Source organism: Cyanistes caeruleus, chromosome 3, assembly GCF_971803275.1.
Source record: "Cyanistes caeruleus chromosome 3, bCyaCae1.hap1.1, whole genome shotgun sequence".
NCBI classification, from domain to species: Eukaryota; Metazoa; Chordata; class Aves; order Passeriformes; family Paridae; genus Cyanistes; species Cyanistes caeruleus.
Genome location: NC_141703.1, coordinates 16,982,671 through 16,997,370, shown reverse-complemented (window position 1 = coordinate 16,997,370; position 14,700 = coordinate 16,982,671). Strand labels below are relative to the sequence as shown.

Below are 14,700 nucleotides of genomic sequence, written 5' to 3'. Positions count from 1 at the left end.
CTCGCAGGCCGGGGCAGGCTGTCCCTGCAGGCCGCAGCCCTGGGAGGAAAGGCCCACACGCAGCAGCTGTGGCAGCGCTGGCTGCCCGCGGGGCAGCTCCCGCTGCAGCAGCTGAGGTTCGGCTGCTGCTCGGAGAGCGGCCCCACGCCAGGGCAGCTCCCGAGAGCCGTGTCCTGTGGGAGAGACCCACACGGGAAGGCTCTCACAGGGGAAGGACTGCACTCCCTGAGCACAGGAAGAAAAGCTCGGGTGACAAATTGACCAAAACCCCCATGCCCTGTCTCCTGCACTGCTGTGGGAAGGAGGGAGGGGTTGGAGGGGGGGGGAAAAGGTGTTTTAAGAGCTTAAATTTATTTTACTTCTCATTACCCTCCTGTGACTTTGTTAGTAATTAATTCACTCTGTACTTCCAAGTTGAGCTTGTTGAGCCCTTGGAGTGTTTTCTCCCAGTCCTCATCTCACTCATGAACCCTTTGTTACTCTTTTTTTCCCTGTCCTCTGCCCAACTTGGGGGTGGGAGGGGTAAGTGAATGACTTTTGTGGGTGCTTGGTGTTTGGCTGGTGTCAAACCACAACAGAAAGAGAGAAAAAGAAAGGAAAAGAGCACAAAAAGGCATATGTACAACACATGAGACTGCTTCAGAAAGATTGACAGAGAGAAGGTATTCATGACATGAGCTTCCCTAAGGTTTGCATCCTGTATGCAGCAAAAATGCAGCTTTGAATCCGAATGCGCTGAGTCCCAAAGAACAGCTAGTCATCCAGCTCTAGGTACACTGTATTTCAGAAATGCAGGAACGGGCCATTAAGAATAATGATGGTACAGATGGGCAGAGTATGAGAATATTATTTCTCTCCACTGGTCCTGCAAATTTGTTCTGTGGGGGTTTTTCTTTGAATTGGTTCCCTCAAAGTCCCGGTGGAGCCCTCATAACAAAATCACCGTAATCCATTCTTTTTTTCCTTGGTGTCATCCTCATACAGTCATTTAACTTCTTTGAGAGGAAAAAAGAGATTGAAAATATCAGTAAGAGCTTGGAAGTGGCTCAAGGATGTTGCATAAAATTTCACAACAACTTGTTGGACTTTCAATTGAAAATTATTGCCTTTCCCTTCTTTTCCAAGGACAGTAAAAGCAGATGAGCGGGTTAAAGTCCCAAAGAAAATTGTACTCAGCTGGATTCACTACAACAGTTCAAACTTCCTCTAGGGGTCACTAAATGGGAAAATGGGAAAGTAATTTTAATATTTGTTCTCCATTGAGTTACTCCAAATCTTACTGCCTGCTATTATGGTATATAACATATTGCCATTAAAGTCCCTGAGTCACAGATCCTCAATAAATATTTTGCAGTCTTCAGCCCAAGATTGTAGTCTTCAAAGAATACAGCTCTGAACAAAGAACCGTAGAAACAGAGCTCCTCTTCTCCACGATAAATCCTGATCAAACAAAATGCTCTGGTAAATAAGATACACTAGCAAGATTCAATACATTTCTGTACGTATCTCTGTCCTCCCTTTTGAAAGCATGTATTAACAAGCTAAATTAATTTCTAAATTTCAGTCTTTCCGAGAAGACTGAAATTCCATGATTCCATTGATTCCATGTTACCATGGAAAACAAGGCTGACATGCCATGGGACTGTCAAAATTGCACCCCTCTTCTGGAAACCTGCAGGACATCATGTGTTCATCTACTTCCAGTGCTTTTGCACTCTTTAAGTTGCACTGTACCTGGACCTGGAAAGTATCAAGTCTTCCAAAGTCTTGAATCTTATGTGATTTCACTTATCTTGGTGTTTGTCTTCAGCTGTTTTGAATAAACTCTCTGGATTTCCAGGGAATGGCCACCCCTTTCCTGCACTTAAGATCTACCAGAAATGCTGACTATAGCTATACATACTGAATGGCAATTTTAACCTGTTAAGCAAATTAAACAAATTGTTGGAAAAAGTATGCCCTCCTTGAAAGCTGTTAGTGGGCTTAGTCACGCTGGAAATACCTAGAGGGCTGAATATCCAGGGGGTTGGAACAAAGAAGGAAGCAGTAATATAGGGCTGAGTGAAAACTGCATTTTACTACACCACCAATGCAAATACAGCATGAGATCTTCAGCTCTGACATTCAGAAAGGAACAATAGCTACAGAATAGGTAGCTTTGATGAACCCAGTATCCAGAACAGGCATACAGGTAGGCAGAGACAATCCAGCAGTTTCTCGAAGTTGGCAACAGCCTTTTACAGCTTTTGTATACAGAGAGCCAAGAAAACAACTGAAAAGGAGACACTGCAAGAACCATAAGCATTAGAAAGCAATTGGAATCAGAATGAAAGGTGATCTTTTTTCCTTAAGATAGAAAACAAAATCATCTGGCTTCAGAAAGTCAGGCTTCCAGAAAATTATCTGGTTCAAATCTGAAAAGAAGGGAGTTTAAGGGAGCTAAAATGTCCTCAAAGGAATAGATCTCACATATGTGTTTTGTGGCTAACCAGATACTAGGCAGAATGAATAAGGAAAAGAAAAGATTAGATAATAATTTCTTGGGGGAGGCAGCAGCAGATATACCAGATCTCTCTGTAGTGAGGAGTTGAATCCATAAATTAAGGGATAGATAGATAGATAGATAGATAGATAGATAGATAGATAGATAGATAGATAGACAGGCAGAATGATAAGTTAGCATAACTCAAAAGGAAAACCCATCTTTCAAACAAGGCAGAAGTTATGAGCACTTTACAATAAGCAGTTTAACTATCTCTAAGTATTTTCTTTTATAGTGTTCTTGTAGTAAATCTCAAGATGAAAGCACTGCTGTTGTCCAAACTGCAGAAAATAAGCCACAGAGCCTGGAATAAAGAAGCTGCAGTTCAAGAATAAAAGTTAATTGCAACTGAAATATGTATCACAGACCTGTGAAAACAGATAATTGAAAATATGGGTCATGAGGAGAAACAGGTGATGGGGAAGGGTATTTATAAAGTGGAATCAGCCAGAGAAAAGATACTTGTGCCAGGGATGGGTAATGGTGTGGATTGGAGCTAACCTTGGAGATGTCAAAAGTGGGATTGATGATATATGTGTGTATCACTATGATATATGATATATCATATCATATATGATGCCATAACAGATTTCAAAGATGCAGTTGTCAGGAAGTGAGGAGTTCCCAAAACCATTGGGCATAGGATCCCAGGGAATTGGGGGTAGGAGTGGGACTGTTTGGATGATGCCAAGGAGCCACTCAGACTTGCTAAACAAATTGAAATTCCCACAGCTGAGGTGGTTAATGGAGGCAATAGAGACAAGAAAAACCACTAACAGGTAAGACTGAAAGAACTGGGCTGTTGGGGAAAAGGATTAACAAGAAGAGCAGGCATATGGGCTGGAATGAACAAATAGTTAATTACACTAGCAAAGGGGAGGAAAAGGCAAATCCTCAAATATATTGCTTTTTCTGTCTGATTTTTCAGACATTGCTTGTTTCTTAAGGAAAGACCTTCCAGCACCTGTTCTGATTAAAGGCTATGGACTTCTTGTAACAAGAAAAAATCTATTAGTATTAATCACTATTTATCCACACAGGCAAATAATATGTGGTAAATTCCAAACATTATTAAATAGCCGTGTTAAAAACTCTAGGCAAAGTAATATTCACACAGGAGAGATTGTGCAGATGCAGACTGAAGCATGTATAAACTTTGCAACAACCTACACAAGCCCAAAAGCATTTCTGCCAATTACTGGAGTAAAAATTTCCAAGGATATTGGCCAATAATCTTCCTTCACTTTCTTTTGTAGATATTTGATTAAATTCTCTGTCTTTGTATTGTGTCATGAACTGAGACTTTCCCTTTTCATTGTTTTCAATATTTTCCCCTTTCTCCAATCTTCTGTCACTCCTGTGAAGTCCATGATGACAATTTGATTTTTTCTCAGCAGAAGACAAGTCTGCCACATAGCACAGTGAAGACTGGTCTCAAAAAGTCCATATACCCTCTTCTGAAAACTACTGAAGCCCAAAAATGTGATCTTAATGAACTTAAGGCTCTTATTGCATGATCCCACATGCAATGGACTGCCACACATTTGGCCACAGTCTCTGCCTTTGTCTCTGATAATGCTTGTCCCAGCACCTGGAGTCAGCACTCAGGAGCATCTCACACAGGTGTCTGGCCAGGGCAGAGTGTGACATTCCTCTCCTGAAAGCCTTCCTTGGGTAGATAAGACATATCAGCACGAGTCTTTCCACAGAAAAGGAAATTGTAATTTCCATTTGCATTTTTCTGATTGCAGATGAAATGCATGGGTACTCTCCAATTTAGTCCCAGGTTTTTCACTCACTCAAGTGGTACTACTGAAATAGCACTGGTACCCAGACAATGGGAGATCAATGCATCTTCTCCTAATGCTGCATGTCTTGTGAAAACCCTTTAGACAGCAATTGAAATGGGTTTACATAGGGCACAATACAGCTTTTTTACAATGTGTTGCATGAACAGCAAAGGATCAGGTGACATTTTATTAAAAATTCCATCAGGTGATGGTTATACTTAGATTGCACAATCCAAAGTTCCAACAAGAAAAAAAAAAGCAGACCTGCTAAAGGCTTCCTTAAGGTATGTGATTTACAATGGTTATATTTTTCTTTTGTAGTTTAAGCAGCACAAATTGTGATGCAGGTGCAAAAAACAGGCTAATCCTTACTCAGGTGGAGAGTAAGCATAGTTAAGCAGCAGCTGCCCATTTATCTTTGAAAAGATATCTCTCAGACAGTAATGGATTTTTTTTTTTTTTAGTGTGCATATTTAGACAATGAATTGTGCTCAATATCAACTCAGTGAAAATGCCTTGACCTGAGAATGATTCGGCTCCAAATGGCAGACTCCTGATGGGTCTCTGCAGAAATCAAAGTTACCCTATTCATGATTAATCACAAGTCTTTTATTTCTTATTTCCCACTCCTTGGCTTGGTTTGGTTTGTGTTTTGGTTTTAAATAATGAAAAGGTCAGTAATTTTCTGTTTCTTGTCTTTCCCTACTCTGCCTTCATCAAGTATGACCCCAGGTTATCTCTTTTTGGTCGCATCTGCCTCTTCATCTCACCAAATGTAACTTAGCAAGATTATGATGGATATACAAAGAGGTAAGCTCATCTCAGAAATCACAGGGCACATTTCTCTTTGAAGTTAGTTCCTCTTTTTAAAGTACTGGGAGCTGACACTAGTTGAGAGTCTCATCTTACAAAAGGAAGGCTTTTACATTGTAGATATGTGCATTGAAGTTTTTGCCCTGGCCTCCCAATATGGTCAATGAAGAGAAAGAAGTATCTCTGTAGCATGATTCATCTCTGTCCAAAGAAGAATGAATCCAGTCTGTAAGTGCCTGTTCCTTCCCACTAACCAGTAAGGGACCCTGGGATTACTCACTCTTATGTCATTCTGGTTTTTTCTGTCTCCAGCAGCAAGATAACCCTAAGCCCAAGTATTAACTCTAATTGTTCAGATAGACAAAATAGTCCAGACACATGGACAAATGATCCCACTCCTTCCTCTGCACCAGTCTTGCCTGCTATCTGCACCATGCACAAGATGTGCTTTGGACCCTGGCCTTTTTGCCATGGTAAGGAGTGGAAGTGCCTGGACCCATCCAGTGACATTAGCTGTGTCCAGACTCCCACCTTTGCTGACCATATGGGCCAGTATTGGCACAACTGAGCATGCCACAGCACAGTCCCACAGAATATAACCAGAAATCATTTCCTGAGCCCTCTCTATAGTGTGTCATTAATAAGTCTGTGCAATTTCATTGCTCACAGCTCTTTTACCAAGCTGTGTCGGTTGAAACTGCTCTTTTATTCAGCATGTACCATATTAACCTGTGCAGAACAGCACTTGAAACAAAGTCCTGTTTCTCCAACCAAAAGAGAGAATATTTATTAATTTTGCCCTCATGCTTAATTCCTCAACAGGTAGATTAAATTAAATTGGAACAATACATAGGTGAATTGAGACAAAAAAGGAAGGATTGTTTCACATGTGATGTTGCCTTTCAAAGTATTTGATGCCTGATTAGCTGAGACCTCTTCTACACAACAGCCTGAATAGCAGCTGAATTACTTTGAGAAGCCCTGACTCAGGTTGTAAGTGGTGCACACACAGAAAATTTACCCTATGTGACATCGAAGGGTGCGGCTTGGAACATCTGTCATTTTCTTTTCCTTCCCTCATAAAAATCTGTCAGGCAGTTTCATCTGCAGTGCAAAGGGCACTCAGCAACTGATGACTGGGAGAGAAGGTGCCCATCATTATGATAGGAAGTTATGCCAACTGGCACTCATGCTAACATCTCATACATAAGGAGAGACTGTTTATAAGCAGGATGGAGTGTAAAACAGGACAGTCATTTTGTGATTGAAGGAGTGCCAGAAAATAATAATACTTTTTAAAAAGGGAACCCTGTTACAGTTATATTTTTATCATCTGAGTGCAGAACTGAGAGATCAGCTGGCATGATGTCAGGTATGAACTTGTAGCATACACAGCTCTTTGCATCTGTACATATTCTGTGTAGATGGTAAAAAAATGGTCATAATAGATAATGTGTATTTTTATATCAAAGTAATTTTGTGCAAGTGCCAAAGACTCCTCAATAAGTCAGTTCAGAAAATTCCTCCTGAGCACAACTGGTTCCTCTGCTTAAGTATGGTCTTCACAGTCATATAATGGGCAGAATGACCATGAGAACTGCTAAATGCTTCTAGAAAGAGAGACTGAAGAATGAAATAACATTTCCAAGGTTGCACTGTATTAAAAGAGCTGGGGGGTGAGATTTGCTGATTATCTGCCCCCAGACAGATCCATTAATCCTCTACCTCAATAACTATCGAGCACACTCTAAATTTACAATAGAACAAATTACTTTTGGGAGGAATATTGACTTCAAGGGAGAAAAAAGTAGGGTGAAAGAAAAAATAATAAATCTTGTGCAATATTAGGGGCTTGTATTCTGCAAGCATTAATAAGTAAACAGAAACTCTGGGTTTTTTTAAAGAAACTGGTGGGATGAGGTTTAGGAAAAATAACTATTCTGCAAAGAGAAGTTCCTCCTTTATACATGGCAATCAAAAGTTGTCAACACAGTGCCTGTCAAATAAAAATTGTATTTCACATGTAGAATAGCAGGGCGCTCTAAAGCTTGCAGAAGCTGTAGATTTTCCACCCATGAACTTCTAATAAATTTCTTCTCACCAATTTCAATCTGTGTAAACTGCATTTCTTTCCCTGCATCTCGGTACTCACTAGTGTGTTTGCCTGCCTGCTGGCTGCTTACGACTGAAGCCAGGCTGCAAGATGTGAAAGGGGTCTCTTTCATACCTGTTGTAAGCACTGAGTCCTTTCCTCTTTTTCCTTCCTCAGCTCATAGTTTATCTTTGTTCCTCTTCCTTTAGTGACAAACTGCTGCTGTTGTGCCCCTTGTTAGGGATCAGGAATGATGCCAGGGGGATTTTCAGGATAGCTGTGCTCCCCAGGCAGGGGATGCAGCGTGGAGTGCTGCCCTCTCCCAGTGCATCACACCCTTGCTTACAGATTTGCTCTTATCAGCAGGTAGGAAAGCTGCCCTGTGACAGATGTCATGCACAGACATGGATAAAGGGTTTCAAGGTTGGTGCATTCTTCTTGTAGTACATCAAGAAGGTAGGGGAAAACCTGCCTGCAGACACAGCAAACTCCCAGCCATGCTCACTGCCAGCACACAAATGAGAATCATAGGTCTGCACCTGCTGTGCGTGGGTTCAGGTGGCTCTCCAGAAAAGCCCCAAAAGCTCAGACACCTCTGGAATTAATAGTGGTTTTGTGAAAACATATTTTCCTCTAATTTCACGTCTGTAAATGAGAATAATTGTGCTATCTCATCAGCATCTTACAAAGGATGTGGCAGCATCACATTACACAGAACACACCTGGCCATGTCAAATGATGCATCTATATATGTGGTTGTGACTGACCTCTCACTTTAAGATAATTCAGGGATGAAGGAATTCCTTTTGTATTCTTTCTCAGTTAATTTAATGAGAGGAATTAGCCCAACAGTGTAGTAGTCCCTCAGTCAGGGAATGGGATTCAGGAGTGTGTATATAGACACCTCCTTCTTCCCCCTGACAACACATCATGCAGGAGACCTGTCCCTACTATATGTGACCAGTGAAAATCTCAATATTCCTTATTTTACAAAAAGCAGGAAACCTATTTTTTCTATATTTTAGAAGACTTTTTTTTAGTACTTCCTTGAATTTCTAACATTAAAACTATCATGTGTTCATTTGGGATAATTTTTAACAATTTATTTGTAATTGCTATTATAAAAAATATATACGTTATATATTTATATATATTATAAATTTATAATTTATAGCAATAGACATAAGCTAATTCTGCCTTCAGAATGAGAGAAGAGTGATGAAGAAAAGAAAGCAATTAACAGAGCATTTAGGGATATGAAGTAAACAGAAATCCATTCTTTTCCCTTCCTCCTCTACTACACCCACACACCAACACATGGTTCTCTAATTTGCTCTTTTACATTAGACAAGGTTTCAGATAAGCCCCAAGACCAATTACTTTCTATTTAGAATAGGAAACAACTGAGAAATTGGATTTTAAGCTAACAATATGTGCAAGCCTGGTCATTTGTTCCAGAACCAACTTCAAAACACTGTGGGTGATATAATGTGTAACCCAAAGAATAAAGGAGCTCATTGCAATTTAGGCTACTTTTTGACCTTGTGTCTTTCATGGAACTAGAAGTCCTTTCTAATTTTCTGTTAACAAGCTACCCCAGTTGTTCATCCTCTTTGAGATGTCCTGATACTTTTGCCAATAAGAATTAATCCCTGTGCCAAAAAGCTTACAATACTCTGTGGCCATACAGGGAAAAAGAGGGTGCTTAGACAAACATGAGAAAAGGACATCAGTTTCCAAGCTCAACAAAGCTAGCAAGAAAAATTGATTTAATAGCTGTAGAAGGTTTTTTAATTCCCTCCAGGTTTCTACCTAACACTACTTGCCACCATCACAGAAGCAGAGCCAGGGTGTAGAGATCCAGCTGGTTTGTGTGTGTTTGTTAGGGAAAGGCCTTTGCACAGCTTCACTGTATCTGAAGAACTGCCCTGTCATATAGAATCAGACAATGATTACGGTTGAAAAAGACCCCCAAGATCATTGTGTCCCACCTCTGACCGATCAACATGTGAAGCAGACCATAGCAGTAAGTGCTATGGACAGTTGTTTCTTGAACACACAGGGACAGTGACTTCACCATGTCCCTGGGTAGTCTGTTCCAGTGCTTAACCACCTTTTCAGTGAAGAAATTTTTCCTGATGTCCAGCCTCAAACTCTGCTGCAGCAGCCAAATCTGTGTCTTCTTGTCCTGTAACTGCCTGGGAGAAAAGGCTGACCCCCACCTGGCTACAACCTCCTTTCAGAGAGTTGTAGAGAGTGGTAAGATCTCCCCTGAGTCTCCTCTTTCCCAGGCTGAACACCCCCAGCTCCCTCAGCTGCTCTTCATAGGACAGACTTGTGCTCCAGACCCTTCACCAGCTCTGTTCTTCTCTAGATTTCCCCCAGCACCTCAATGTCCTTGAAATGAGGGGCTCAGAACTGGACACAGGATTTGAGGTGTGGCCTCACCAGTGCCAACACTGCCCTGGTCCTGCTGGTCACACTATTGCTGACACTGACCTTCCTGGCCACCTGGACACAGTGGCTCGTGTGCAGCTGCTGTTGACCAGCACCCCTAGGTCTCCTTTTCCCCAGGGCAGCTTTCCAGCCGCTCTTCCCCCAGCCTGCAGCGCTGCATGGCATTGTAGGAAACAGTTTAAGACTCAATGCTTTACCTTACTGAACCTTAATGAACCTCACAGAGTTGGCCAAGGCCCGTCAAAACAGCCTGTCCAGATCCCTCTGTGGATCCTTCCTCCCTCTAACAGAACACTCCCACCCAACTTGGTGTTTGAGAACTTACTGAGCATGCACTTAATCCCCTCATCCAGATAACTGACAAGATATTAAACACCATAGGTGCAGTCTGGCAGCAGCAGAATGTTCCCTCTGGTTCTTTGCTCTGCTCATAGATGCAAGTTTGATCACACACACATGACATTTGATTGTTAAAGGACAATGTACGTTCTGCAAAGGAGACAGACTCTAAAATAGAACTCTGCAAGGTATAGCTCTTTAAGACATGGTAATGCCATACCAGTCCCTGGCCAAGGGCTTTTAGCAGGGGTTGAGGTTTTTTCCAAACAATACATGTTCTTAAGCTGGCAAAACTAATGGCTTTAAACCCCTTTTCTACAAAATCTTGTAAATAAATACTCTCTTGTCAGAGCAGAGAATTGCTTGCACAATAAATCCATAATTCCTATCAAAACTTTTAATTTAAATTTCATTGTAACATTTTCATTAACAGCCTGGGATTGGGTAGTATTTTTTCTTGTAAAATGAGAGAACTGAGATGCCATACTTGATAAATGGGAGAATGGAAATCCTATGCTTGGCAAATAAACAATTTGGAATACTGCATATCTCAAGTCAAAGCAAATCAATGATGATTGAAATGAAGTTATCACTTTATCATTTCTATCACGTACAGTGCTAAAGAGAGCTTTTTCATGATTAAACATCACCATTTTAGAAGTTTTTAGAAGATCTAAGTAGTTTTTAGAAGATCTGAGTAGAGCCAAAGGATTTCTTTTAATGAATATTGAATAGGACAAAAAGCATAGGACGGGTCACTCCAAAACTTCCCCCAATTTTTAGCCAATTTAGTCGTGTCACTACAGCCACAACACAAACACAAGAGGACACATCCATTCAGGCAGCAGCTCATCAGTTAAAAGCCCAGGTCTGGGTTAGGATGTGTTTGGTTGTTTCTTCTGGCCATTGTATCCTGCCATGTATGTGTGGTCTCTGCTCACCCCCAGATTCCTTCCTCTAACTGAGTCACGCTGACATGGCAGCAGCACAGAAGCTGTTCACAGTACTTCTGCAGAAATCAGTTTCATTCATGCACATGAACTTCTATGAAGTCTTCAAAATCTTATTTTAAATAATTTAAGTCCTTTGCCTCAAACACCTCCTTCTGGACATCCCTGTTTGGCCACTCTGACACTGAAAATATCCCCTCCATCCAAGTTGTACGAATGTATTGTTTGGGACATTTTACTTATTGTCCAGCCTTTGCAGTGCTATGCTGAACAGGAGCAAAAGTCTTTAATTTTTCTTCTGAAAAGGTGCAATCAAGATCCTTCAAATATCCCCTTTGTACCTATGTCTCAGTTTCAGTCTATAATTTTTTAATATCAGAGAATGAGCTCCATGGAAGGTTTAATTTTGTAGGTCATATTCCTACATTCTATTTGATAGTATCCTATTTAACATAACATGGAGATTTAGTTATTCTGTTAGCTAAAACACCCATCTATTCCTCCTCTCATTTTTATTCCCAGGTAAGTAATCCTTATGTAAAATATTTATCACTCATCCAGAAACTCTCCCTTTTGTAAGAAAACTTAATTTCAACTGAATTTTCAAAGCTAGAATAAACTCATTCAGCCATGGCACTTGATCTCCATCAAATTTTCTTATTACCTTGAGGATAAATGTTGAAAAAACAAATGTGCCAAAAGTTTCCCCATTCCATTCTTCCCTCACCCCTGACGAAGTTTGAATGGTTCTCATTTTTTATCCCTGAGTCAATGCTGTGAAGATAAATTTGAATCTGAAACTAAAATCAAGACCAGAGGAAGGCAACTAGATAAAGAAAAATAAAGCCTATGCATCTAATATAATTTTAGATAACTACTGTATTATTAATTGTAATTGTATTATTACTACTGTATTGTTAATTAATTATTAATTAATAATTAATTATTGATACTGTATTATTAATTCAATGGAATTCTGGCAATAGGAAAAAAAACATTAAGAAGAGAAATGGCAGAAAGAAGATTAAGATTACAAAATTATGTCAGGATATGTCTTTTAAAGTATCACCATGTAAAATGATACTTGACTGTGAATACAATGAAAATTGACTGTGTCCAAGAAGAATAAAAAGAAGTAATAAATGAAGAGCTAACTAAAAGGCATCCTGCACTTCTGGGATGAGGGATCAATCAAGTGAATCCACAGTGGAGAACAGATTGGGCAGCCAGATGAGTCAAATAGCTGTGCCTGAGCTGGCTTCAAACACAAATCCTTCTGCAGGTGCTGCCATCTGGATATAAATCTTTCTCTGTTCTCCTGTGAGAGATTTTCAGTTTTCTTCTGCTCTGCCTAAAGAAGGGGCTTCAACAAATTAAACATCAGATTTCTCCTGAGGTGCCACGTGCAAACAAATCCTTTCTGAGCTGAAGAAGCTGGGAGTAATTGAACCTTATTGCACTTTGAGATGACACCTCGAAGTCACTCCTATCCTGAAGACTGGCCTCCAGACACAGGAACTGCCAGGTTTGAGGTGGAGCTGTAATGCCTAATGTCTCAGGTGCATGATCATCTGTTATTTCATGACAGCCAAGTCACAACAGCCGGCAGAAATTCTCCACACATCCACTGTTAGCCTATCCCAAAAGTGAAATCCTCCTTAAACCTTCTTTTAATTTCAAAGTGTTTCATTTGGAGCTTATACTGCGTAGATCAAAGTTATCAACGGTATTTTCTATTTCAAGATCTTTTTATTGAGTATGAACTTCAATAAATGATCAAGTCTCAGAGAAGTCTCCTTAATTCTGGGCTTTTGGGAAGGTTCTGGCTATGCAGCTCATGATCTCACTCCTATCAGCATGAGAGACATTCTAACTCGTCACTCTGTTAGCCTGTCCATGCCAATCTCATGAAGTTCAAGAAGGTCAAATGCAAAGTTCTTCACCTCAGCCAGGACAATCACGGGTATCAGGAAACAGTGGAGGATGAATCCTTGAAGGAGGACTTGGGCATACTGGTGGATGAAAAGCTGGACATGACCTGGTCTGCATTAAAAGCAGCACAGCCAGCAGGTCGTGGGAGGGCATTCTCCCCCTCTACCCTGGTGAGACCCCAGCTGGAGTGCTCTGGACTCCTCAGTGCAGGGTGGACATGAACCTGTTAGAGCAGGTCCAGAGGAGGGCCATGGGAAGGCTGGAACACCCTTCCTGAGAGGACAGGCTGAGAGAGCCAGGGTTGTTCAGATGGCAGAAGGGAAGGCTCCAGGGAGACCTTAGAGCAGACTTACACTACTTTCAAATCCCTTCTAACCCAAACCATTCTGTGACTTGATGATTCTGTAGATTCATGAAGAAAAAAGCTGAGGGAAGAAACATCAATTAGCTCTTCTGAGATTCAAGTTTTCAAAGTTATACAAAGTATAAGAATTATGGGCAAAAAAAAATTGTGGTTGTTGCATGACACAAGAAAAGAGCATGTAGTAAGTTGCATAAAGAAATACTTTCTTGTAGCAACTGATTTCCCAGGAAGTCTTACTAGAAGGTTTCAGATTGAAAATCACTTGAAATGTACCTACTGTGTTGGGGAGAAAAAGCATTGTCTTTAGGCTGCTGACCTTGGAGAACTACAGATAACATTGTTAATGACATTGGAGAGGAAAAGATAATGACAACATGATTTTGTCCCATAGAAGAAATAAAAATGTGTTCAAGTAAATGGATGACCAGAATAGATGACGTGCAAATGGGAGGACCTGTTCTGATCTGGTACTTTGTTATTTATCTTATTTGTTTTTTCAGATTAACATTTTCAATGGCATATCACTTCCCTATGCAAAAATCTGAACTCTGATTTTTGACAAATACTGGGTTGAAAATCAGATGTGTATTTTGATTATGATTAGACCCTAGAGAAGCAAGGAAAATTTATTTTAAAAAACCCAAACCACAGTAACTTCTGGAGGTTTTTTGCACAAGAATTTTCAGAGAATTAACAGAAGATTTAACCTCCTTTCCACTACTAAATTCTATTTAAAACTATAAAGGATATTGTTTACATTTCTAATTATCACTCACTGGAGGAAGGCAATCCATTCCTCAGGGAGCAGTTTGTCTTCTGGCTCCTCTGTCTTTGATGTGCACAGGTATCAAAAATGGAAACATCAGAAACAGGGACAGCATGAAACAAAAACAAGAGCAAGCATAACATAAAACTGTCAAGATCTAGTAAAAGAAAGCTGTTACTTTTTGTTCCAGCTTGAGGTTCCCACCCAAAGGATCCGGTATCGTCTTGTATATAGAGTGCCAATTTTTCTTTTAACTCCACTTTTTTTACCTCATGTCTGTTAGATGTGAAATGTGAGCAAATATGAAATAAATGCTGGCAGATCTAAAATTATGCTATTTTTTTTTCTTAACAACAGATTGAGACATATAAGGATTCAAAAGTATATTGAATTGGGAAATGATAAAAGCAACAAAGATAGCAACAAAGAATTTTTTAGCTTCATATTTAACAATATGAATCAGTAACAATATGAAGTGACTGACACTAAAGAATAGACTTGGGATCCTCTGTAGGTATGATACAGATGCCCCAGACACTTACCTGATAATCAGATGAGCTTCTGATTATCTTTGCTTCTTTCTCACCAGTGAAAACTACTGCTGAGCATATAAATACTGCTTTTCCCAACGCAGTTTTGTGTGTCCCCAAGTGAA

At 40.2% G+C, this 14,700-nt stretch overlaps 2 long non-coding RNA genes across 2 annotated transcripts; both read left to right on the top strand.

Moving 5' to 3' along the window:
* The first annotated feature begins 5,084 nt into the window (after positions 1 to 5,084).
* Positions 5,085 to 7,255, top strand: LOC111922848 (uncharacterized). The gene is made up of 3 exons (XR_015284179.1): positions 5,085 to 5,142; positions 5,266 to 5,373; positions 5,968 to 7,255. It is a non-coding gene; the product is annotated as an uncharacterized LOC111922848 (long non-coding RNA).
* Positions 7,256 to 7,373: 118 nt separating this feature from the next.
* LOC147653983 (uncharacterized) lies at positions 7,374 to 14,374 on the top strand. The gene is made up of 2 exons (XR_015284180.1): positions 7,374 to 7,660; positions 11,970 to 14,374. It is a non-coding gene; the product is annotated as an uncharacterized LOC147653983 (long non-coding RNA).
* The last annotated feature ends 326 nt before the right edge of the window (positions 14,375 to 14,700 follow it).